Genomic DNA, 10,838 nt, shown 5'->3' with positions numbered 1-10,838 from the left:
ACTTATGCCTCGAACAGAGTTTAATCCAGAGCACGAAAATCTGCATATGTAAATGTGTGTAAATATTAGGTGAACCGGTAAAAAGAAGTTCGCTGGTTCAGTTTACGGTTCGAACCAACAGAGCTTTCTACATGGCCTATAATCTTAGAATCTAAATCAAATACTTTCGACTTTTTATATAGATTTAATTGATCTAACTTGATCCCCTTTGACTTAAGGTTTGGTTTATAGTAAAAACTAAATTGGAATTCCGGGTTCGAACTTATTCGGCTTAAAACTAATTTGCAGCCGTCAACAACTCGGTGTTAATTTATATGTTAATGCCAGGTTCTTGGTAATAAGTCCTCAATATACAATGTGTGTATACATATATAGAACGTAATAAACAAAGAGCTGACATATACAATCACTGGCACAGGTAGCTTGTTTACTTGGAACTGCAATGAAATGAAAATATGTAAACTCCTTTCAGGCGTGTGGCGCGTCCCACACACACGCTCTGGCATTGTTGACTGACATGGCTTTGATTGCAATATGTCGGAGTCCTGATGACCTGGCGACGCATGGCCACACACTCATCTGCATAAAGGACAATGCCTGGCCGTCGGGCAGCATGCTGGAGCGCACTTCAATAAATCGGTTTATTGTCTAATTAATTAGCGTTCGTTTTAGCGCTAGCCGTCGGGGTATTCAGTTTGTAATTTAATTTCCGCTTTGCAGTTGTACAACCCAGCATCGATCGATGCTGCAACACACACAGACACAGACACACGTACGTACATACACACACTCGAGAAACAACAACACGGCACATGCTTCAGTGAGCCCTGCAAGTTTCTTGCCTAACTTTGTTATATCTTTAATCAAAACTCATTCCACTTGATTGAGTTTTAACACTAACAAACTAACGAATACAATCACACACACCCACACACACACACGCGCTCTACAGTCTGCGGCAATTCGGTTAATGCATTGCTAAACCCAAAAACCCAAAACTAAAATTCTACAAGTCACGGCCAACATGACGTATGCTTAATTTCTACTTCTGCCAGCTGCCAGGCAGTTGAAATAATATGGATATGTAGCGGGAACTAACTTTGGAATAACAACTATGATTACGTTAAGGTGCTGTCAAGTGTACGACTCGCAAATACCCTGTACTTAACATAAGAAGCGTTTGAGCTGATAGAGAGACGGAAAGAGAGAGAAAGAGACAGAAACAGAAAGAGACTGAACCATTTTCCTTTATAGCTTTCCATTGACAAGAGATTAAGATAAGATTAAGAGATAGATAGGTATAAGTATATATATTTATATAAAGTAAACAACACAAAATTGACCAAGATAGTCATAAGCTCATGTAACTTTATAACTTGTAGCGACAGTTTGAGAATCACTGTTAAAGTTTTACAGCCTAAAGTAACTTTCGCTATTGATCGTAAACTGCAAGCACTCGGATTTTCGAAAGTTTGTTGTTTTTTTCGTCTTCATCATCCTAATCAAATCTGCCTGTCTGTTGCATATATACCTCATTTGTTGAGCCTTTTTGTGTACAGGGTATATAAAGTACGCACACATATTTTTGTGTTTGTCAAAGTTTAAGCTAGATCTTTGGGGAGTGCAAAGAGCAGATGGTGTCTCTATGAAACATGTACATCTTCAAAGTTATCATGTTACCCCTTGTACTGATAAAACCTCCATGGTCACTTTATTTGCAAGCAAATATAATTCTTTAATGCTTATGCAAAGCTGAATATTTGCCAACTCACGGAGCAGGCGAACAAGTTACAATTCATATTTTAGCTGCACACCTCCATGGTCACATTAAACAGAACTAACCCTGTAAAAGTGTTTGTATAAAACATGTTTAAAATCATTAGCTTTAGCTTAGCTGATTAGATATATAGAGCAAACTGTTTAATGGCTGAGAAAAACTGTCCTCCATGGTAATTAGTCCAAGACAACAATGTGAAGATGCGTTCTACTAGTTGTAAGACAGTTGGCCAGGATTGTGTTAAAGTTTCTTTCTGAAAAAATTATGAACTTGTATAACAATTTTTTCAAACATTCCTCACAAATTCGGAAAATAGGCGGAAAACTGTTAAATAAAACTGTTGAGCTTTCCATGCAAGGCAAAGGGCTGTTACTCTGCTTAGATAAACATATATTTGCATGTTGGCATCTAAATGCTTTCTCTCTCTCTCTCTCTCATATTGACTGCTATGTCCTCCATGGTCACATTAATTCTAACTAATTCGTCCAATTCTGCTTGCTGTTTTAAAAGGCCAGCAAAGCTTTGGCGTCTTTTAATGCAGCCCATTGGAAGTAGCTCAAGCAATGCAATTGAGTTATAAGACTTTGTTGCTTGTGTTATTGTTGTTGTTGTTGTGGTTGTTGTTGTTGTTGTTGTGGTTGCTGTTGTTGTTGGAGTTGTTGGCAATTAGCTGGCCCATCAGTTCAAATGCCAGTTTGCTGCTGTCAGGGAGCGACAGTTGCCTTCTCATCTGCTCCCTGTTCCTGTACAATTAATGCGACAGCGACATTGCGTATACGCCACGTGCAACAGGCAGTTGCAACACAACCCGACCACGTATTGTGGCCAGCTAATTGCGTCTGCTTATATAGAAACCTCGATGGATAATTGTATATTCGTGTAGCACCCGGGAGCTTAAGCCTTGAGGCCAGCTAGGCTAATTGCCTAGTGGACAGCTCGTCTTGCATGGAAGCAAACAGATTGGGAAAAGCGCATTTACAAAATTAAATCAATTGCGAGTTGCGTGCATTCACATAAGAATAGGCAAGAATAGGTTCATATATAAGAAATTGTCCAAAGACTTGACCAAGAACAAGCAAAGGAAACAAATAAGGAAACAATTTTATTATTACGATATTTGGAGAGCAAAATAATTGCTAAACGAACTAAACGGGACAAACAAGGAAATTCGTATAGAAAGTAATATTCAAAAGAATTTGAATAAAATTTTGATAACTGGAATAATTGAGCCCAGATTCTGAAAAGTGTTTTAAGTTTTGATGTTACTCAGCTTATGATATCGAACTTAATTAAATGCAAAAATAAATAATAAATTCAAAATTTGTTGATCAGGAAATGGAATACATAAATACTGATAAATATGGAAAATTAATGAACGAAATAATTAAAATGGCTGCTGTTGGACTAGCACATAAAATGTGACGCTGCATAAATTAAACTCCTATTGAAATTGATGTTTGCCAAAAAACGGGAGAACAACAAAATACGGCGAAGAAAAATGGCCGCTAGCTAGGATATACTTGGATAATATGAGGGACAAAATAGGAGCAATCGATACTATTGCCGGGGATTGAGCTGAAATAATTATATGTACATATGGCTGGATACTGAATACTCTGATGATGAATTGTTGCCGCTTGTTGTTTACTGCTCAACATGGACACAATGTGTGTGCGTGTGTGTGAGAGAGACGGTGAAGGGGAGGGGGGGGGGGGGCGGTGTGTCGCCTAGTTAATGTTAATGTTTATGTGGTAAATGATGCTGGCGGCGCAAGTAGCTTTTCAACGGAAATCGAAACACAACACACAGCAGCACACACCCTCACACACCCTCACACACACAATCTCACAAAAAGAACCAGCAGAATTGGCAACACGATTTGGTCATGCAACCAATTTTGCCACGGCCACGCGGTTTGTGTATGTGTGTGTTTTTTTAAAGCAATTATAATAATAAATGAGCTTAGCTATTGCGAGTCCAGTCGATTGCTATGGATGTGTGTGTGTGTGTGTGTATAGGTCACTTAATGCAATTATGCTCTATGTGTGTGTGTGTGTGCGCGCACATTTTCCGGCTCATTGCCTGACCGAGCTGTTCTTTCACAGCGCACCATGGCACACAATCCTAAAAGCTTTCCTTTTATATGTACGAAAATTCAGTTAACAATCGATTTGATCGCACTTTTATTGCATTTGTTACGTTTTTTGCTTAAATAATACGCAAGCGGATATCAAAGATCCACAATTAATGGCACATGAATTTGTTATAAATTCAAAATATTAATATTATTATTAATATTAATATATGTATACGGTTTGCTGATCAAATGTTCTTTGGACAAAGTCCGATCAGCATGACTTTTATTTTCAAGTCCCTACAAAAAGAAAGTTGCCATTAAAGGCAATGTGATAAAGTACTCAATCGCATACTTTTGATATATAAAATGTTTTGAACTATTCCTATACAAATACATGCCATGTTTCAATACGCTAGTTCTGTAGGAAATGCAGCTTAGATCTCCATACACTGACTGAGGTCTGAAGCTGCGAATAATGCCCAAAAATATGGTTGTGGACCCTACGGTGCTGTGCAGAAAGTTTTCCACTTAGGCGCCTGATTAGCTGCTAGCATGGCAGTTTTTTATTTTATTCTTTTTGTTGCTGTTCATTTCTTTAGCTAATCAAAGTTGGTTAAGTGTTGTTCTTCTTGTTGCGCACAAAATCATAAAAACGAAAAAAAAACAAAAAAAGCAATTCAATCGCAACGGGAAAAAATTGAATTTCTTGTACACAAATTTTTGGTAATTATTATAAATTTACCTATTCTTATATTGAAATATTTTCGATACGTATTTTGTTTTACTTTTCGCACATTAAGCACAAGAAAAATGAAAACAAATTTGAATGTGCGTATGATTAAATATATGTGTTTATAGTATGCATAATACATCTAGCGCCACTCGGTTTTCCCTTGCCAGACTTACAAGGCGTGAAAAATGTTTGCTTGTTGCTCCGTTTCTTTTGCTTGGTTTTTGGTTTTGTTTAATTAACGCGCTGCGCCCGCTGTTCGATTATTTATTTATACAAATTATTCGAAATATATCTGGCGCCAAAAACACACCACAAGTCCCGCAACTGAACGCTCGCCGACGAAAGCGTCTGCTCGCCCGCGCTTCAACTGGCCAAATGAGCCGGCCGAAGTGTGCCGCTGGCTACAGTGAAGCTGTCCATCATGCCGCACAACCAGCCCAACTCTCTCTCTCTCTCTCTCTCACTCTCTTTGTCCTTTTCGCTCCAAACCTACCCAACCCACCCACTCAACAATTCGCCCCATTTGCGCCCACTGTAACTGTGCGAAAGCCTGGCAAACTGCTTTGCCGACACTTGAGCAAGCAGTGGGCTCTGCGCTGAGCAACAAGTTGCAGCAAAACTATGGCGTATATGTGTGTGTGTGTGATAGCGAGTGGTGTGTGTATGTGAGTGTGTGTGTGTGTGTGTTTATGTGTGTGTGCATCTACGTCTTTATACCCTTTGCGCTTAAAAAGTGTTAAAGGCACATCATAAAATGCTGCAAATGAACTATGAACTACATATTGCCAAAAGTATGGTACATTCTCTAGAACGGTGTACAGGGTATTTTTGAGGCTAGCATGCTAATTGTGTTCGTGGCATTTAACAGTTGCACTTGACCAAACAAAGAGCTGGCAGGCAGGCAGGCGGTCGGCCAGGACTCTGACTGATTTGCCAGCTGCAGAAGCGTCGTGTTCCGGGCTCATATGAATTGTTGGCTGCAAATAAATTTTAAACAGTTCTCTTCAGTTGGCCTTCAGCTCCGCCTTCGCCCCCGCCCCGCCCCCGCCTGCGCCCCCTTCAATCAGCTCGTTGAAGCGCAACACGAAATGCGCACAGCTGCTGTGGCTTACATCTTGTTCAGAGTTTGATGACAATGGCAACAACAAATCATAAAGTGGACCAAGACAATCTTAAAATAGAATGATGAACAGATGAAGAGGGAGAGACAGAGGGGAAGCAAGAGTGCACCTTAGCATCTGGTAATTGGATTAAGCTTCTTACCGACATAGCCTTGCTAAAAGCTTTCAGCACGAGAAGCCACCTGCTACTTAGCCTGAGACAACTAAAACTTGCATCACAAAATCTGATTTCAATTTGCCTATTACTTATACGGAACAGTTTAAGAGCAATTCTGTTGCAATGTCGAGCGTGTCGACATTGTTGGTACTGGAATAGAAAGAGGCTGCAAAACATTGCATTGCAGTTTGCGGAAGATGAGCTGCCTAAGTGCCGCCCTCTTTAAGGCAACAGAGCAACAAGGATTCAGGTTCGATTCTCTGGCTGGTTTATGGGTCCAGCAGTTAAAGCATGTAGCAGGTAGGTTGATATTTACTAGCTGTATCCTGTATTCTTAATAATTAATAAAACTATTTTCAAGCTTAGTAAATATTAAAACTTGCGGGAGCTACAAGTAGTTTGTTTGTTTTGAATTTTTTATTTATTCGTTGTTATATTCTCACAATATTTTTCTTTATATGTTTGTTATGTCATAATTGGCATATAACTCGCAAAGAGCTGCTGAAACGCACGTAGGTGCCAGATAAAGCGGCATGCAGAAAGAAATATTCAAAGTAAGTTTGTTAGCCGGGCCAAAGCGGAGCGGCAGACAATGAGTCACGTGCGCCGATAGAACGATTATGTGAGTGCTTGGAGAATGGCGAAAGCGCAGCGTCATCCGCCGGCCAGCCGCTCCAGCAAGTGCCACCTGCGCTGCCCCATATAAGGCGGCGGTGCGGCCAACCAGACATCAGTGACAAACGTCAGCGACCCACAGCACCCAGCACCCAATCAATCCAACCGTCCAACATGTCAGCGCTCAGCCTCTGCCTGCTCGCCAGCCTGGCCTTTGTGGCCGTTGCCCAGTACTATGGCGAGTCCTACGACGACTTTACCTTTAGCCAGTATGGCGGGGCGGCGGGCAGCGCGCAGCTGGATTACCTGTACAGTGATACGGGCCCGGTTTACGGCGGTTCGCAGTACAACGCTGCAACGGGATCTGGCGCCAGATCGTATGCGTACGCCTCGGCCAGCGGACCCAATGGCGCCAGGGCCATTGCCGAGGCGCCCGGCGCGTATATGAAGCCCGCCATGGGATCCTATCCGGCCTATCCGCCTGCCTATACAGCGGTGCCAACGACTGCTGCAACAGGTGTGACCGCAGCGCCCACAACAGCGGCGCCTACTACTGCTGCGCCTATCACTACAGCGCCTACTACTGCTGCGCCTATCACTGCTGCGCCTATCACTGCAGCGCCTACTACTGCAGCGCCTACTACTGCAGCGCCTACTACTGCAGCGCCTACTACTGCAGCGCCTACTACTGCAGCGCCTACTACTGCAGCGCCTACTACTGCAGCGCCTACTACTGCTGCGGTTACGACAGTTGCGCCTACGACAGTTGCGCCCACAACAGCTGCGCCTACGACTGCCGCGCCCACAACAGTTGCGCCCACCACAGTTGCGCCTACGACTGCCGCGCCCACAACAGTTGCGCCCACCACAGTTGCGCCCACCACAGTAGCACCCGTAAGCAACAGCACTCTCTTTCTCTCTCTCGCACTCTCACACGCTCTTTTCTACGCTCATTTTTGCGCTTTCGCGTATATCCTACTCATTCGTAAACGTTTTGTGAACTTTACTCTCTTGCAGATAAGTCCGCTAACGCTCGTTGTGACCGCAGCTGGCGTCCAGATCTTGAGCGTTACAATCGATCCGAGCTGTACCGTCGGCAATATCCTATCAGTCAGTTTGGGCCAGGCTGGCAGCTCCCTCTTGAATGTGTCGGGCTGTTTAACAATCTAATTGAAACGTTTCGGGTCTCTAAGTTTTTGTTTATACATAGCTCAGTACTAATCGTAAGCATGGGAAGTGTTATATGAAGTGTGTTCCATTAACCATACAAAGGCAATCATTAAAGGGCAATAAAGAACTCTATTTTATTAAACCATAATATTGGCATTGTGAATAGCCCACCGAATATCGATTTTAATGGATCGCTCCACTCATGATAATTATAATATAAATATTATGATAATTATTAACGCACATTTTCCATACGAACAGGTGTTTGCCATTGTTTGACATGCTGCACAATTGTTTTTCTTTTGCGCATCGTTTTTTTCTCTCTTTTATTTCCATATTCAATTTTCTATGTTGTTTCCTATTTGCGTTTATTTTACCAGGCATTGTTCGTGCTTATCTGCCGACAATAAATGGCATTAAAAAGCTTTACAAAAAAAAAAAAAAATAAAATAAAATAAAAATAAAAAAAAATTGACAATGGAGCAGCTCTTAAAAAAGTTTGAGGCTTGGGTTTCCTTTTCTCTCTCTCTCTCTCTCTCTCTCCATCCATGCCATAGCGGAAATTAGGGATAGGCCATGGCTCTAGTTGCTGCCGAAGGCAACATTTTACACGCCCACTTAGACGCACACACACCTACACCCACTTACAGGCACACCCACACCCAACAATTTACATTCAAATTGTTTTGACTCTGCTTTGTGCTGATTTTTGGCCTAATATCATTTCAGGTATCTTAAGATTAATTTATTTTTCTATTTGCGTCGGGTTCAAGTGCGACAAAAGAGTTTGGGTTTTGTTTTTATTATTTAACCAAATGTCATTTACATTTAATTTTAATTTTAAGTCCTTGTAAAGGGTATTATAACTATGGCATGAAATGTGTAACGCACAGAAAGAGACATCTCCGACCCCATTAAGGATATATATTCTATAGATCAGTATCAAGAGGCGAGTTGATATAGCCATGTTTGTCTCTTTCTATACGAATTACTCTCTCAGGTTTAAAGCTTTCTTCTTGAAATATTGCATAGGTCCGCCTTCAATGCAAGCAGTACATATGTCAAGTCTGATCAGATTACAATATCATATAGCTGCCACAGAAACGATCGGTCGGACAGTAGGTTCTCGTATGAAAAACCTTTTGTTTTTTCAAGTTTCCGCATTTTTAAGTCTTACTGTACTCCGTACGTGAATGCAAAGTCATATCATATAGCTGCCATATGGGAAAGATCGGTCGAAAATGAGGTTTTTATATGGCAAAATATTCTGTTTTCCGCGAAAGTTTCGTCAAATTTACCATTTAGCTGTACTATTCTCACATACAAGGGTATAAAATCTTCGGCATGCCGAATATATACCTACTATCTCGCCTTTTATATGTATTCACTTCAATTGCATTTTGCTGTCCATACTGACCCACTTGATTGCCACTCTTCAACCAATGTATCCAAGCTATGCTTCAATGGAATTAATAATGTTATTCGTCCTTCATTTTCACTTGAATTTCCTGCATGCGTTCTCCATGTTCACTTGAATCGTGCATATCTGTTACTGTAGTTATTTATGCTAGTATTCTGCCCGGGATTTCCTTTAATAAACTAGTATATACAAACGCTTACTGCAGGCTTCGCATTGTCACTTGAGTTTTATTTGGCAAAGTGTGTCCTTTATGGTCACTTAACCTGTTTGCATGCCTAAAATAACCCGCCTGTGCCATTAATTGCTGAACTACTAGCCTGTATTTCGCACAAGAACAAATCGTGTTACTTTCCCGCTCTCCATAGTCACTTTATTTTTCATTTGCAACGCGTCCTCCACTGTCCAATTAGTTGTGTGCGACTTCTGTCTGTCAATCTATGGCATCTAGTTGCTCTTATTCATTTTATTTGTCCTTTTTATTTTAAATAACTAGCTTCAATTTAATTAACTTTCGCCGAGAAACAACTAACTATTTAGTTTAGAGTAAGTCACAGTTGCTGGTTACAATTTTTTATCCACAATTTGTTAACGAACATAACTGAAAAAAAAAATAAGAAATTCGAGCGTAGTTTATTTTTATTCACTGTCATTTGCATCACATTCTTCTCTTGCAACTCTTTTTAATTTGTTGAAAATATTTTTAATTGAATTTAATTTAGATTTGTTGCGAGCTGATTTGCATTCACCCGCCCGCCCCAACAGTAGCTGCCATTATGTTTCATTCATTAAAAGTTTTGCGAAAATAGGAAAATGAAATGAGAAGTAGGCAGAACAGGCAAGCCGAGGCTTTAAATACCCTAACCCATTATGTTCTTTCTCTATACCAAACGCAACCCGAGTATAAATCACTTTTTATTATGTATAAATGTATGTAGGTGTGTTTCTCTTTATGCATGTATGTGTGTAGATGTGTATGCATGTGCATGTGTATGAATTGGTGTGTGCATGCATGTATAGAGCTGCGCTGCAAGTTATTAAAACGCAATTTTTAATTCTCTTCTACGCGATTCTCATAAATTCAAGTAAGCCCGAAAGATTCTCATGCTACGATTGTTTTGTTTGTGTCAATTTAATAGAATTTACTTTTATGAGTGTGTGTACGTATTTGTGCATGCAAGTAAGTGTGTACATACGCATGCATGTATGTATGTATGTATGCGTGGGTATGTATGTTTGCGTATGTATGCGTGTTTCGGTGGGTATGTATGTATATGTGTTGGTATTTATGTATTACATACATGCATACATAAATACCAACACATATACATACATACATACACATACGCACATACATACCTACCGAAACACATGTATGCATGTATGTATGTATGTATGTATGTATGTATGTATGTATGTGTGCATTCTTGCCTCTGTATACATGTATGCATGTATAAGTGTATATGTATTTATTTCAAAGTTTACAACTGGAAGTATGTGAAATTCAAGTGTTATTAATGCCCTCTTATAGGTTTTCATACTTTGATTATTGCTCATACAGTTGCTTCAGTTTAATCTCGTACAGTCTCTTTCTGTATCTATCTCCCTCTCCCTATTTTCGTCTCCCTTCAGCAAATGCCAATAAAATATTCGGGCGTGTATCTATGCATATTTATGGGAAGTGCATATTTACATAATATGTATTGTTCTATGTATTAAATGAATAAGGATATATGCAATCAAATAAATCAGTGCAATAAGAAATAATCAG

The sequence above is a fragment of the Drosophila novamexicana genome, unplaced genomic scaffold (assembly GCF_003285875.2).
Source record: "Drosophila novamexicana strain 15010-1031.04,08,12 unplaced genomic scaffold, DnovRS2.1 tig00001385-arrow-arrow-pilon, whole genome shotgun sequence".
NCBI classification, from domain to species: domain Eukaryota; kingdom Metazoa; phylum Arthropoda; class Insecta; order Diptera; family Drosophilidae; genus Drosophila; species Drosophila novamexicana.
Note: the sequence above shows the minus strand (reverse complement) of the source record.